The sequence below is a fragment of the Scyliorhinus canicula genome, chromosome 5 (assembly GCF_902713615.1).
Source record: "Scyliorhinus canicula chromosome 5, sScyCan1.1, whole genome shotgun sequence".
Lineage (NCBI taxonomy): Eukaryota > Metazoa > Chordata > Chondrichthyes > Carcharhiniformes > Scyliorhinidae > Scyliorhinus > Scyliorhinus canicula.
This window is the reverse complement of record NC_052150.1, coordinates 36,639,138-36,653,871: the sequence shown is the minus strand read 5'-3', so window position 1 is coordinate 36,653,871 and position 14,734 is coordinate 36,639,138. Positions and strand designations below refer to the sequence as shown.

The 14,734-nt window shown below is 41.3% G+C and overlaps 1 protein-coding gene across 1 annotated transcript in view; it reads right to left on the bottom strand.

The window, feature by feature from the left end:
* Positions 1-14,734, bottom strand: part of stt3b (STT3 oligosaccharyltransferase complex catalytic subunit B) — a 123,210-nt gene that overhangs the window by 79,636 nt on the left and 28,840 nt on the right. The gene's annotated exons all lie outside the window — the stretch shown is intronic.

The following is a 14,734-nucleotide window of genomic DNA, read 5'->3' as shown; positions in this document are numbered from 1 at the left end:
CAAACCCTTTCCACCATCTACAAAGCACAAGTGAGGAATGCAATGGAATACTCTGCACTTGCCTGGAAGAGTGCAGCTCCAACAACATTTGAGAAGCTCAGCACCACCCGGTATAAAGCAGTGCACTCCCTCCCTAACAGCACTGGGGGTGTACCTAAACCACAGGGACTGTGTTTTATGGTGGCAGCTCATCAACACCTTCTCAAGGGCAATTAGGGATGGGCAATAAATGATGTCCTTACCAGCGAAGCCCATTTTCCATAAATAAATTAAAGACCATTCTAAGATCTGTTAACTGAATGGTGAGCAGAATGTTATACCTAGAGCGTGTGCTCCAACTACAAAAGTGCACAGTAAGAAGTCTTACAACACCAGGTTAAAGTCCAACAGGTTTGTTTCAAATCACTAGCTTTCGGAGCACTGCTCCTTCCTCAGGTGAAGGAGACCAGAGGAAGGAGCAGTGCTCCAAAAGCTAGTGATTTGAAACAAACCTGTTGGACTTTAACCTGGTGTTGTAAGATTTCTGACTGTGCTCACCCCAGTACAACGCCGGCATCTCCACATCATGGCTAAAAAAGTGCAGATTGAATTAGGTCTTTTGAATGACAATTCGGAACGGGAATACTTTATTAGATACAATTGTCCATTCAACCCCATCTCAACTTAGAACACTTTTCACTACTAACATATTTGTGTTTTACTAATCTTAAAGATCCTCTTGCTTTATGGAATATATTAAAGCAAGCAATGAGCAAGCACGCAATGAGCGAAGAATTGAAAATCTTACCGAAGAAACAACTTATTCAATTCACTGAATCACACAGAAATGTTTTAACGTGTAATAATGAATTTACAAAACCAGGTTGTCGGGATGCATTACACTATGAAGATTACTTTGACATTCTAAAGGAGGAATCCAAAGCATTTACAAAGATAGGCTTAACAAGAATAAGTGATAACTAATGAGGTATCCCACACTGGCTACGAAAAGAGAAAACAATTTTTTTTGGGGGGGGAAATCTCTTGCAGGAACAGAATAAAACTAATTAGAATACCCATGGGTATGATACGAGGCAAAAGAGCTGTAGTTTTGTAGTGTTCTTCAGCTGGCGCAGCCTCTACTTTTCTCCTTGGAGGTCCAACAACACATTTGTTTTTAAAATTCCAGGACCAATTAATGAATATTTAACATGCAAATCAAAAGCAAATTTGCGAGAACTTATTCGGAAACCAAAGGGCTTCATCCAAAAGGATGAACTCCAATGACGTCAAAATCTTGCTTCCTGGTAGATAGTTTACTTAATAAATGCCCAAGGAATAAGTATCTGTAAAATGGGTCCTTAAACAAAGGGATGGAAAATTGAGAGGTTCTTTTGAAACACTAGAGAATTGTTTTACCGAGGAGATAAATTACAGGTACTGCACCTCTTATCCAGAAGGACCCAAAAACTAGTTGCATTTAAAGCAGACGCCCTGGTAGCAATTTGAATAAAATTCTTTTATTCTTTATTTTTCATACTTATTTTATGTATTACAGGCAGAGGAACCAAAATCCGTAAAAACCCCAAATTTGCACATGTTGGGGAATATAGTCAGGGTAACTGTATGTTGATTTCCTATTAATGTATTTGATACAAATTATTTATTCTAAAAGGAAAGATTCACTGGATTTGAATGAAAAAAGTTTAGACAAGCTATTAGGTGAATTAAAACAATACATCAGCACTGATTCTATGGGTGAAGATGGGAACAGTCTGCATTCTCCAGAGTTCCTACACTGCCCAACTTCAATGTACATGCCACAGAACCTGGACTCAAGGAAGAAGCATTTATAATGTTACTACAAAGCATGAATCCTAATCAAGGACTCTGTAAAGGAAGATTGGTAGTTATGAAGCTGTTTTCTTTGAGAGAATAGAAAACACATAACAAGTACATTTCAAGAAAACAAAAGTGTTCTTTTCCTCAAACGGTACTGGGTCCATCAAATGCAGAACTGCTTTTCCAATTCAGGAAGAGTTTGGAATTAGATTTTGGCAATGGTAATAATCATTTAGTCTTTATCTTAAATTTGATTTACTAGCCACCAACTCCTATCCCACTCAAGCTGAATCAAGCCATTCAAAACCTTGGCTGAACTAAAATCCACATGCGACCCATCAACAAAACAAAAGTCATCTTTGAACTCAAATTTTCCAATGTTCTCTTCTTGTCATCCATTAAGTTGCAATTTCAACCACTCCTATCCAGTTCCCAATCACAGACTGACTTCTGTCCCTCATTATGCTGTTCAAAATCCACAACCTTATCTTCAAAAACCTCCATTATGTTATCTGTATACCTCTGCCTTAAGGCATCTACATTTCATTGGTCCAACTTGGGCCATTTCTTTATTCCCGCCCGAACCCTTTGCACCACTATTGGAATCAGGCTTCACGTTCTTTCCAAAAATATCTTCACATCGCGCTTCTCTCCACTTTTTAAACCCTTCTTAAAATCATTTTAAACCCGAGACTCAGTCTCAGGGCTGGTACAGAACGCACGTCATTCCATATGCAAATACAGAGAATTGTTGAATAGCAGTGCAGGCTGGAGGGGCCAGGTGGCCTACTCCTAGTAGTTCTTATATAATCAACTCCATAATCACAAGGGGGTAATGACAAGGACATGAAGATTAAGTGGCAGAAGGTGTAGAGGGGACCCGAGGAAGAACTTTTTAAAGAAAAACAGAGGGTAGTGGTAGTCTGGAATTCGCTGTCCGAGTTAGTGGAGGAGGCTGAGACCCTAAACTTTTTAAAAATACCTAGACCTGCACCTTAAGTGCTCTACGCTATGGACCGGGTGCAGGAAGGTGGAATTAGAAAGGGCATCTAGGTGTCCTTGGGCTGGCATGGACAAGATGGGCCAAATTGCCTCCTTCTGTGCTGTAACTTTTCTATGATTCTATGCATTTTCTAGGGAATTGTGCAATTTGCAGGATTTTAGGGAGAAAACCAGGGTGCAGGAATAAATTAGCTCTTTCAAAGAGCTAGCAAAGGGATGATGGGCTGAATGATATCTTTCTCTGCTTCAAGAATCTTTAATTCTACCAATATTGTTGAAGTAGACACTATATACAAATTGCTACTGAATAAAGAATTAAAGAAACCTTAATTCATAAGCCTGGTACAATTTTAATTTTGCAATTTACATAATTTAAAATAACTAGGGCACTTCAAGTTAGACACCAAGGCACTGGATACACCCGTACCTAATTTTCAAATAATGCCAACTACAATTGGTTCCACCATTTTAGGGTACAGGAAAGAGTGGTAATTAAGTAGTGCAAATCTGCCAAAATACTATTTAACAAGCTGTTTAAAACAACAGTAATTTAAAAAAATACACAAGATATCTAAAGTGCTATCATATACATTGTGTTGCATATGGCCCTGTGATTTAGTTATATTCTTTAGCTTGGGCTTGAGGCTCTTAACAATAAAAATGACGACATGCTTACCTATACGTCATGAAAAATAGTGCTAAAGTAGAACCTGTGTGTTTAAAATGTATGTTGAGAAACACAAATGTTCACTTGGCAGACTCTAAAATGACAGTTCTGGCAATATTTAAGAAACTATGCCAAAAATTGCAAGTTTTGTAAAAGGTAGTACTGTAAGAAAAAAATATTACACACTGATTCCGAAGACTTGGCAGAAAACAGCAACTACAGCCATAGTGCTGATTTTTAAATTGTAGACCCAACAAAATTTAGAAATGGCCTCCAAACCTCCAAATTACACTTTACCAAGTTTCCACATTAAGGAGGAAGGGGAGGGCATGACAGAGGAACAAAACGAGAGAAAAATAGTGGAAATGGAAGTGAAAAGGCACAGGAAAGAAAAGAAGAAAGGGAAGAGAAGAGAAAGCAGACATTTATAGTGTTAGAATAAAAGGTTGAGGGGAGTGGAGTAAGAGGGGAATGGATGGGAGGAGGAAAGATGGATGGGGAACACAGACATTGACGTCATCACAAATTGAGGGACATCACAGACCATACAAGCGAAAAGAGCATAATGAAATTAAAATCACTTATTGTCACGAGTAGACTTCAATGAAGTTACTGTGAAAAGCCCCTAGTCGCCACATTCCGGCGCCTGTCCGGGGAGGCTGGTACGGGAATCGAACCGTGCTGCTGGCCTGCTTTAAAAGCCAGCGATTTAGCCGAGTGAGCTAAACCAGCCCATAGGGCGGCAGCACGATGGCGTAATGGCTAGCACTGCTGCCTTGTGGTGCCGAGGACCTGTGTTCAATCCGGCCCCCAGTCACTGTTTGTGTGGAGTTTGCAAATTCCCCCACAACCCAAAAAGATGTGCAGGGTGGGTGGATTGGCCACACTAAATTGCCCCTTAATTGGGAATAAAAAACTTCTCTGCAACAGGTTGATTCCACAGGGCATTAATTTGGTTTCAAGTCCAGAGAACATGATAAACATATGTTTAGAGTATTCAAGACCATTTGTTTATTACAGAATTTTGTGTTACCAATATTGCATATCTACTTCTGTATATTCAAATGTCCTCATTGATATACTAAACAAAATACAAGTAAACAATGCAAGAGCACATATCAGGCAATGCACAGTAAGGAACACAAGACCAGTATCATTTCCTATATACAAATACGGCTTCCAATCATGTAAACTAGCCTACTTTACTAGAGTTAGACTCGTGTTGATTCCCAACATCCATGCTTGAAAGGCTAAATTTGATTATGCACTGCTGCCTCAAATGTCCCTAAATCTGAAGAGCATATGCAATAGGAGCTCAGAAATGTGACATCGCACCGCCAAAACGTTGCGCAGTATAGGTGGATTGGCTATGCTAAAGTGCCCCTTAATTGGACTAATTTGGTACTCTAAATTTAATTGATCAAAATGAAATGTGACATTTATCATATACAATTGTGAAAAATTATTGTATTTATATATCACTATTTCCTATATAAACAATGCCCCATACATCATCACTACTCTAATAACTGTCGAGCAAACAAATACATAGAAGAATCAAAGTTTATGCAACATATTTTCAAAGATCTTTGACAATACTGGAGTCAGTGTTAGTCTATTTCATAGAAACATTGTCAATAGATTCTTTGCGTTCAAATTTCTGATTTTCTTATAAGCCTACAGAGAAGGTCTGCTTTTTGAAAGTTATTTTTGCCATGTGGAGGCCCGGCACTTGTTCTGTACACACAGCTAGATCACACAAACAGCATTGAGCTTAATGAGCAATTAATCTATTTGGATCAACATCTCAAATTTTCAGTTGTACTTCCTCTTTAGATAAATCAGAGCAAGAGGAGCACATTTACAAACATGGCATTACGAAAATGTATTTTTCTAAATTTGGTACAAGCTCATGATCTTTTCCAAATCGGTCTCCCCGAGATGTCATTAGCACTCATGAGAGCACACGAGTAGCTGTTTGGCCCAGTGGGTGTACTTTATGCTTAACAGCAGATGGTATGGGCTCATGTCCTACTCCAGGACTTGAGCACATATAAATCACATAACCCCATGGTTGCAAATTAACGACTGAGGGGCAGATAGCGGAGGGAAATCTGAAGACTGCAGAACCCCTCACCTCATTAGCCAGGGATTGTCACAAAAGAGATAAATAAATGAGCAATCATATCATACCAGAAAGGAAAATTTGTCACAACTTTTCCTGCGTTATCAGTGTGTTTCTGGCATCCAAGCGCTATGGGGAAGTTCAGAATGTCTGATTTACCCGACAGTCAGAGCATTGTGGCTGATTGCAATGCAGAGGCAGCAAAATGCACTTTACTTTTTAAAGCTCCAAGAAGCGGTCAACCAGTTTTTCTGCCACAAGACATTATTACAAAATTCTACACCACCCATGGCAGTCCCCCACCCCAAGTCTTAGTTGCACTATAAATTACACACTGCCTGCCAGAAATATGCAAATGCTTCAACTCTTGCCTCGGTTGCAATAAAGTAGGCAGCTGAAAATGTCAATTTGCCAAGGATCAATCACTATTGTGCAGAACTGAAAATTGGAGCTAGGCTTCTCCACCAATATGCCACATTCTGGCTAGTCAGAGAGGTTCCTTCATATCCTACATCGTTTCTGATTGAGTTCTGATTGAGATTGTCAGGAAGATGAATTAGATAAAGATCATCTGTTTCTGCTCAGAGAGGGAAAGTCAAAGTTGGCAGCTATCACTCTTCCCTTGCATGACGTTTCATCTCAAGAGGTAGATGCCTAGTAGTAAAGTCACCTACCTTCCCACTAGAGATTTAATATGTACAAGAATCTCAGTCTAGCGTCTTTTATTTTACTTAAAGTAGAACCAACAGCAAGTACACGAGGAGCTGACATGAAAGATTTAAGCCCTACAGGATAAGGGTGCCAAATCAAGATCCATAGAGGAAGCTATATTATAGCGTCAAATAAACAATTAACCAAAGGTGTGTTCAGGACAGTGGAATTAAAATTATTTTTTATTCCATCTGGTTACTATGCCGCTGTGTGGACCTCACAGCGTGCACAAATTTATTGGCACGTTAAAACGGTGACTACACTTGAAACATACTTCAATAGTTGAAAAATTCTTTGGGATCTGCAGTGGTTCAGAAAATCGCTATGTAAAAACAAATTCTTTTTTTCCATAATGCTGGATTGCGAAGGAGCTTTGTAATGTCCTATTTCATTAGAAAGACGGGGAATATGTTGGTGTGACATCAGCCAGATAGATGCCCTTGGAGAAATTTGCTTCCTCATATCCGCCGTGTTTCCGAACTGTGCAAGACAACAATCAGCCAAAATCTAGTTTTGTAACCATTTTGTTTTGGAAAAATTAATTTACTGATGGCAATATTGGATCTTTTAAAAATGCTGTATGCAAATCCCAAATGAACCAGTGCACCTGCGAATATGCAGATCACTTGCTTCAACAAAGCATAGAACAAGGTAGGCCTTAATGCACTGCAAATAAATTAGTTACATCTACTGATCAATTTATTAAAGCTCCATTTTCTGTAGTTGCTATAGGGATGCCAACTTTTGTCATACAAAAAGCACACGCACTTGGATATAAATGTAGCATTATTCTAATTGGTGGTAGGGCATAGTAAATAGTTACGATTCATGTTTTTTGATCAGGCCTGCAGAAGATCATCTGAAGTAAAAACTACTGAAATTAGATTTAAACAGCTAATCCTGAAATCACCCTCTGTTGTGCCTTTCTCTACATCCTTTCATTTTCCCCATTAACTTCCACAGCCTCCCCCACATCACCCTAACCAACTGTTACATTCAATTTCTCTCAATGATCATCCACTGCTTCTGTTTCAACCACCTCACTGTCCAAAGGTTATTCAAACTTGATCACTCCACAAGAACTAGACTGAGGTCCAGTGAATAAACAAGATAAAACATTTCTAGATGATGAGGTCAATGGGTATCAAATTTCTACCAAAACCATTTCAGTTTTTAAAAAAATAAAATAAACTTGCTTTATTCCTTGCAACAAATAAATTTTTTAAAAAAGTAAATCTTCACTATATTCAATTCTCTGCAATTACTGCTTTAACAGGTACACCGTGATAGAATGAGTGACAGCGGAATGAGGTATGTTCAGCTTTAAAAAAATACAGCATGAGCCACAACTCTTGCATACGTTATCAATTTAAATGTTAGTCAGCTGCAAATATTTCATCATCCAAAAATATTGCAGTGTCTAGATACTTCTGTGGTTTGAAAATACAAATTACACAGGGACATGCAATAACATTTTAGTTTAAAAAGGCTCAACAATGGAAAGCATCAGACAAATTACTAAGACAAATTTCTATTAAAAAAAAGCAAGTTTCCATCCAGAATTTATTGCTTGAAGAATGCAGAACTAAACTGGTAGAAAGCAGCAGCTATCCTTAAGAATCAAAATAAATACACATTTGCACTCCTGGGAAAGGAACCATGCGCTGGTACAAATCACAGGTGGTATGAAGGTATAGGCGCAGTAAACATATTTGCAAAGTATACCATAACTGCTTGAAAAATAGAAAATGCTGGAAATACTCAGCAGATCTAGCAGTGCCTGTGGAGAACACAACAAAAAAAGTTAACGCTGCAGGTCGATGGTGCAATGTTTGGTATGCTTATAGCCATGAACTCCTTCCACAACCCAGTTCAGTTACGTTGGGATCAGTGAAATGTATGATGGGAAGAGGGGGATCAGGAGTCCATGGGGATGGTGGGAGGGCTAAATAGTGGAATGTGGCACAGTGGGATTGCAGATGGCGGGGGGGGGGGGGGGAGAAAGAGTGTGTGAAAGAGTGAGAGGTTACAAAATCTATTGGTATATCGAACTAGGAGTTTCAGAATGGCTTACGTGGAGATAAAGAAAATTAAACTAGCTGACCTGTGCATTTACCCTGATAGTTAGCAAGGAAATTATTAAAGAACAATTGTGTTGAAAAAAGGGGGGGGGATTTACAACGAGTTGCGAATTATAGTTTTCTACATGACAAGAAATCAGCAGTTTAATTACAACAGATACCATTTTTACTGCTATTAATTTTGATAATGGTAAATAAACCATTATGACATCAACCTACCTTCTCGGCGAGAGCAGAGATCGGGAACTCCAAGGCCTGGGGAGTTTTTGCACATGCGCAGATCAGGAGCGATTTGCAAATACACATTCAGCTTTTTAAGTTTTTTGGGCAGAGGGCTACAATCTCCAGCAGGCCATGAATTTCAGCACATCTATGGTGGACGGCAGCATGTCTGGTTGCACGTGCTCTGTTCTGAGTTACTCTTCCAGTAGTTAAAGTGCGCCTGCATAAAAAGGAGAATCTGCATGTAAACCAGGGTGACGTGACCGGTGGTGGAGCACTTTTCCAGATAAGTGTCTTGTGCAGGAGTCAGGAAGAGGTCCTAAGAGAGGAGTCCCAACAGGGGACAGAAACAGAGAGGCCCCAGTTAAGAATAAAGAGCTGATGGTAGGCAGGAATAATGGGTTCAAGGTTACAATCAAAATGGCAGAGCAGGCTCGATGGGACAAGTGGCCTACTCCTGCTCCTAATTTGTATGTTTTATGTATAAAACGAAAGAGGCTCCCGAGTCGGAAAAAGGCTGTGGTCTAACTGGTGAGTGCTCACGAGAAGTCCCAGCAGTCGAAGAGGGCTCAGGTGAAGCCCGGAAGATTCAAGAAGTTGAACTGTGCTGCAGGCAGTTGGACGAAGGTACCCCTTTGGAGGAGTTTTCTGCTCAGTGTGGCAGAAGAGCTGAAGTTGGGGTTTATGAGTTGGTGCTCGAGTGCACACTTCAAGGGGGACGTTGCCAGTAGATGACTTTGAAATCCTGCGAGATGAGCCATCTTTTAAGGTTTTCCAAGTTGGAGTGATTTTTGGAGAGATGTTCAAGGCGAGATCTTTGAAGTTGAAGACTGGTAGGTCTGTGGGATCAGTCTTGGTCACATCTGTCGCTTATGGTGCAGTGTGGCACGTTGATCACGGTTCACCTGTTAACCCCCATGAACCAGATTTTATGAATGCCAAAGAGTACAAAATGAATATTGTGAATCAAGCTTGTCCAATGTATTGGCTGCGAAGCCCTTCTGTGCGACCTCTGGAACCAATTTTCAAATTCTCAGTCAAACAGGCAAGGTTGAATGGGAGATTCTACATCTAGCTTTGTCTTCAAATCGCAGGACGTTTCTCTCCTGCGTTTTCTTTTGGCAGGTTCACCAGTTGGAGGGTTGTGGGGGGGCGACAATTTGTGCAGCAAACACCAGTCACTGTGCACTTCGGGCCCAGAGAGCCATGGACAGAAGATGCCAAGAGATAGGCTCCCCCCAACTCCCCCAAAGGGTTTGGGGGGGGGGGGGGGGGGGTGGGGGGGAAAGAGAGAGAGAGAGAGAGAGAGGAGAGAGAGAGAGAAGAGTCTGATGGAGGAAAGAGAAAATTTGTGCCCATCATTCTGGCTCATTCCCAGTATTTTCATTCACCTCACCACCAGCATAAACTCAGAGTGAGTGAGCCCCCTGAGACCGGGAGTGAGCCGAAGGGAGGGGACCTTCCCCAAGGATTTTCTTTTGGGGGGGGGGGGGGGAAAGAGAGAGAAAAGAGGAAAAAAAAAGAGACGCGGGCCTGATGGGGAAAGTGAGCAAAGAGAGAAGGGAGTGTGCTCATCAGTCTGGCGCACTCCCAGATCAAGGTTTTCATTCACCCATAACTCACCAACAAACGTGGACATGTGTGTGCACATGAGCACGCGCACGAGTGCTCCTGGAGACTGGGAGTGAACTGAGCACACACAATTGCCTTAACCTATTATTCATTGGGTTTTTTTTTGCTCAACAAGTGGTTTCTTTCCATACAACTTTTAAAAATTCATGTGTAATATTGTGTCAAATGTCATCTTTCTGACATTTGCTGATCAGCCCCTTGAGTGACTAAGATGTTGAAATGTGGCCCCTCTCAGGTGAAAAGTTGGGACACCGTGTTGTGAATATTGTCTTTTGATCTTGTAAGTTTATTTTTGTTAGTTCAAAACATATGGAATCTTGTGACTTCATTCTCTTAGAAAGCATCTTGAACCTCACTGACTGGAGTCTACCAAAAACTTGGAGATCCGAAGCAGGATCATAACAACACAAGCAACACTGCTAAGAGACTGCTCTTTTCCACACCTTCCTTCAGCTGCCACAGATTTCCCGAGGTCTGGGAAACCCAACAGAAAAACTGATTAAATCTGACACAATCTGGCCTTGTTGTAATATTTAAATAGCTAACCCACCTCCTGCAAATAGGGTTGGCAATTAGGATTAAATGCATTCCTGGTGGTTTCTTTATAGGACTTGTCCCACAGATCAGCCATTAGTTGGCCAACACACCCATCTTGAGATGTGCTACCTTCCTTACCAATTGCAAAGCAAAAGACTCATTACCCAATTGGATGACACATGGCCATCAGCCAAACTGCATTTTCTCTCCTGTTTTCAATATTTTTATATATGGTAAAGAGAAATATTTGAAGAAAATTACAAATAAAACACTTTTTGATGACCTGAGATTTTTCTCCAGGGTTGCAGAGCTGTCCTGGAGATTTTTCGATTCCTGGAAACCCTAGGTCAATCCTCCTACCTGAAAATAATCATCTAGATAGGAATAATATGATTAGGGATAGTCAGCATGGTTTTGTGAAGGGTAGGTCATGCCTCACAAACCTTATCGAGTTCTTTGAGAAGGTGACTGAACAGGTAGACGAGGGTAGAGCAGTTGATGTGGTGTATATGGATTTCAGTAAAGCATTTGATAAGGTTCCCCACGGTCAGCTATTGCAGAAAATACGGAGGCTGGGGATTGAGGGTGATTTAGAGATGTGGATCAGAAATTGGCTAGTTGAAAGAAGACAGAGAGTGGTGGTTGATGGGAAATATTCAGAATTGAGTTCAGTTACGAGTGGCGTACCACAAGGATCTGTTCTGGGGCCATTGCTGTTTGTCATTTTTATAAATGACCTAGAGGAGGGCGCAGAAGGATGGGTGAGTAAATTTGTAGACGGCACTAAAGTCGGTGGAGTTGTAGACAGTGCGGAAGGATGTTGCAGGTTACAGAGGGACATGGATAAGCTGCAGAGCTGGGCTGCGAGGTGGCAAATGGAGTTTAATGTGGAGAAGTGTGAAGTGATTCACTTTGGAAAGAATAACAGGAATGCGGAATATTTGGCTAATGGTACAATTCTTGGTAGTGTGGATGAGCAGAGGGATCTCGGTGTCCATGTACATAGATCCCTGAAAGTTGCCACCCAGGTTGATAGGGTTGTGAAGAAGGCCTATGGTGTGTTGGTCTTTGTTGGTAGAGGGATTGAGTTCCGGAGCCATGAGGTCATGTTGCAGTTGTACAAAACTCTAGTACGAGAAGAAGGTTAAGAGGTGACTTAATAGAGGCATACAAAATGATCAGAGGGTTAGATAGGGTGGACAGCGAGAGCCTTCTCCCGCGGATGGAGGTGGCTAGCACAAGGGGACATAGCCTTAAATTGAGGGGTAATAGATATAGGACAGAGGTCAGAGGTGGGTTTTTTACGCAAAGAGTGGTGAGGCCGTGGAATGCCCTACCTGCAACAGTAGTGAACTCGCCAACATTTGAGGGCATTTAAAAGTTTATTGGATAAGCATATGGATGATAAGGGCATAGTGTAGGTTAGATGGCCTTTAGTTTTTTCCATGTCGGTGCAACATCGAGGGCTGAAGGGCTTGTACTGCGCTGTATCGTTCTATGTTCTATGTTCTAAAGCAGGTTAATAGCCATGATCCACACCATCTCATGTCCATTAAATTTGGAAGCAGGTGGACTGAGGAAGGTTTGGCATTTTTAAGCATCCCATCTAACCCCAATGCATCCATGGCGTATCGTGCACAATTTTGGGTACCATATTTAGGAAGATTGGGAAGCTTTAGAGAGGGTGCCAAAATTAAATTTGACGAATGGTTCTGATGAGACACTTCAGTTACGAGGATAGATTGGAGAGGCTGAGCGCCTTTGACATGCGTAAATCAAAAACAATTTGATAGAGGTGTTCAAAACCATGATATCTAAGGAAATAAGGGAGAGTATCAAATTGAAGGAAAAAGCATATAAAGTGGCAAAGATTGCTGGGAGATTAGAGGACTGGGAAATCTTTAGGGGGCAACAGAAAGCTACTAAAAAAGCTATAAAGAAGAGTAAGATAGAGTATGAGAGTAAACTTGCTCAGAATATAAAAACAGACAGTAAAAGTTTTTACAAATATATAAGACAAAAAAGAGTGGCTAAGGTAAATATTGGTCCTTTAGAGGATGAGAAGGGAGTTTTAATAATGGGAAATGAGGAAATGGCTGAGGAACTGAACAGGTTTTTTGGGTCGGTCTTCACAGTGGAAGACACAAATAACATGCCAGCGACTGATAGAAATGAGGCTATGACAGGTGAGGACCTTGAGAGGATTGTTATCACTAAGGAGGGAGTGATGGGCAAGCTAATGGGGCTAAAGGTAGACAAGTCTCCTGGCCCTGATGGAATGCATCCCAGACTGCTAAAAGAGATGGCTAGGGAAATTGCAGATGCACTAGTGATAATTTACCGAAATTCACTAGACTCTGGGGTGGTCCCGGTGGATTGGAAATTAGCAAACGTGACGCCACTGTTTAAAAAAGGAGGTAGGCAGAAAGCAGGAAATCATAGGCCAGTGAGTTTAACTTCGGTAATAGGGAAGATGCTGGAATCTATCATCAAGGAAGAAATTGCAAGGCATCGGGATGGAAATTGTCCCATTGGGCAGACGCAACATGGGTTCGTAAAAGGCAGGTCGTGCCTAACTAATTTAGTGGAATTTTTTGAGGACATTACCAGTGCAGTAGATAACGGGGAGCCGATGGATGTGGTATATCTGGATTTCCAGAAAGCCTTTGACAAGGCGCCACACAAAAGGTTGCTGCATAAGATAAAGATGCATGGCATTAAGGGTAAAGTAGTAGCATGGATAGAGGATTGGTTAATTAATAGAAAGCAAAGAGTTGGGATAAATGGGTGTTTCTCTGGTTGGCAATCAGTAGCTAGTGGTGTCCCTCAGGGATCCGTGTTGGGCCCACAATTGTTCACAATTTACATTGATGATTTGGAGTTGGGGACCAAGGGCAATGTGTCCAAGTTTGCAGATGACACTAAGATGAGTGGTAAAGCGAAAAGTGCAGAGGATACTGGAAGTCTGCAGAGGGATTTGGATAGGTTAAGTGAATGGGCTCGGGTCTGGCAGATGGAATACAATGTTGACAAATGTGAGGTTATCCATTTTGGTAGGAATAACAGCAAACGGGATTATTATTTAAATGATAAAATATTAAAGCATGCCGCTGTTCAGAGAGACTTGGGTGTGCTAGTGCATGAGTCACAGAAGGTTGGTTTACAAGTGCAACAGGTGATTAAGAAGGCAAATGGAATTTTGTCCTTCATTGCTAGAGGGATGGAGTTTAAGACTAGGGAGGTTATGTTGCAATTGTATACGGTGTTAGTGCGGCCACACCTGGAGTATTGTGTTCAGTTTTGGTCTCCTTACTTGAGAAAGGACGTACTGGCGCTGGAGGGTGTGCAGAGGAGATTCACTAGGTCAATCCCAGAGCTGAAGGGGTTGGATTATGAGGAGAGGTTGAGTAGACTGGGACTGTACTCGTTGGAATTTAGAAGGATGAGGGGGGATCTTATAGAAACATTTAAAATTATGAAGGGAATAGATAGGATAGATGCGGGCAGGTTGTTTCCACTGGCGGGTGACAGCAGAACTAGGGGGCATAGCCTCAAAATAAGGGGAAGTAGATTTAGAACTGAGTTTAGGAGGAACTTCTTCACCCAAAGGGTTGTGAATCTATGGAATTCCTTGCCCAGTGAAGCAGTTGAGGCTCCTTCATTACATGTTTTTAAGGTAAAGATAGATAGTTTTTTGAAGAATAAAGGGATTAAGGGTTATGGTGTTCGGGCCGGAAAGTGGAGCTGAGTCCACAAAAGATCAGCCATGATCTAATTGAATGGCGGAGCAGGCTCGAGGGGCCAGATGGCCTACTCCTGCTCCTAGTTCTTATGTTCTTACGAGGGATCTAACACAATAGGTAAGTAGAAACAACCTGCGTTGGCAGAGGGCATTAATTTTAAGGGGAGTGGAAAAAGAAGGATCTGTAACATGAA